Raw genomic sequence first — 1667 nt, forward strand, 5'->3', positions numbered from 1 at the left:
CATCGTCTTTTACACATGAGAAAATTGACACAGAGATTATTGTGGCTAATATAGGGGCAAAGTTAATCAGGATTATTTCCTGTAACATGCTGCAATATTTCTCTCTGTTCTGTGCTCAGTGTGAACAGAAGGTGGTTTATTTCAGCAGAAATTGAAATAACAACTGACCTAAAGATTTATTCTCTTCTCTCCCTACAGATCCCAAGATCGTTAATGCAATGGCTGAGGGAAGAAATAGTACAATTACCAGGTTCATCCTCTTGGGATCCTGTGAGTTTCCAAAGCTCACTATTGTCCTGTTTTCAATATTCCTAGGGATCTACCTCCTGACAGTGTCTTGGAATGTGGGCCTCATCACCCTCATCAGAATGGATTCCCATCTGCACACACCCATGTACCTTTTCCTCAGTAAACTGTCCTTTCTAGACATCTGCTATGTTTCCACTATATCCCCCCCGGATGCCCTCAGACTTCTTTAAGAAGCGTAAATTCATCTCCTATATGGGTTGCACCATGCAGCACTACTTCTCTAGCCTGGGTCTGACTGAGTGCTGTCTTCTGGCATCTATGCCTTATGATTGATATGCTGCCATTTGTAACCCTCTGCTCTTCACAGCCACTATGTCCCCAATGATCTGTCTCCAAATGGTAGCAGGATCTGGCATAACTGGATTCTTTGGCTCATTTACCCAACTGTGTGCCTTACTTCAGCTGCATTTCTGTGGGCCAAATATCATCAATCATTTCTTCTGTGACCTGTCTCAACTGCTGATCCTATCCTGCTCTGACACTTTTTTCTTTCAAGGCATGACCTCTGTGCTCACAGTGATATTTGGACTGACCTCTGTGCTGGTTATCATGATATCCTATGCCTATATTGTTGCCACCATTATGAAGATCACTTCAGCTGAAGGCAGGTCCAAGGCTTTCAACACCTGCGCTTCTCATCTGACAGCAGTGACCCTTTTCTTCAACTCAGGTATCTCTGTTTACATGTATCCTAACTCTAGTGATTCCTTGAGCCAAAACAAGTTGGTATCAGTCTTATATACTGTTATAATACCATGTTAAATCCATTGATCTACAGCCTGAAGAATAAGGAAATAAAACATGCTGTAAGAAGATGGAGGAAGAAAATCCTCTCCTGGAGTTTCTGATTACAGAATTTATTTCAAGTATACAAACAGTGTAGGAAGAATGGCAACTAAAATATTGATCCCCAACTCTTCTAATTATGTGCAAAGTTACAGTGGCTACACTCTTCTAATATAAACCCAGGACTGCCATTAGCCTGGCAAATGCATGGGAAGTATCTGGAAGTTCAGTAACTCCACTAGGCATTAGTTATGACCAACTAAATCAGAGGACAAGCAATCTATGAGTATTTTGGTAGCTAGACGTGGTAATGTGACATTTCGCCACAAGTATCCTATCCCTATGAATAAGGAAGACCGGAGAATTGAAACCTTTGAATTACGGCAAAGAATATTAAATATACAATATACCATGAACTGCCAAAAGAACGAACAAGTCTGCCTTGGAAGTAATACATCCAGAATGCCACTTAGAAGCAAAGATGATAAGACTATTTCTCAAATACTTTGGACATGTCGTCAGGAGGGACCAGTCCCTGGAGAAGGACATCATTGTTGGTAAAGTAGAGGGTC

The 1667-nt window shown here is 41.3% G+C and overlaps 1 pseudogene; it reads left to right on the forward strand.

The window, feature by feature from the left end:
* The first annotated feature begins 218 nt into the window (after nucleotides 1-218).
* Nucleotides 219-1157, forward strand: LOC100664900 (olfactory receptor 5AN6-like; annotated as a pseudogene).
* Nucleotides 1158-1667: the final 510 nt, after the last annotated feature.

This window comes from Loxodonta africana, chromosome 7, assembly GCF_030014295.1.
Source record: "Loxodonta africana isolate mLoxAfr1 chromosome 7, mLoxAfr1.hap2, whole genome shotgun sequence".
Taxonomy (NCBI): Eukaryota; Metazoa; Chordata; class Mammalia; order Proboscidea; family Elephantidae; genus Loxodonta; species Loxodonta africana.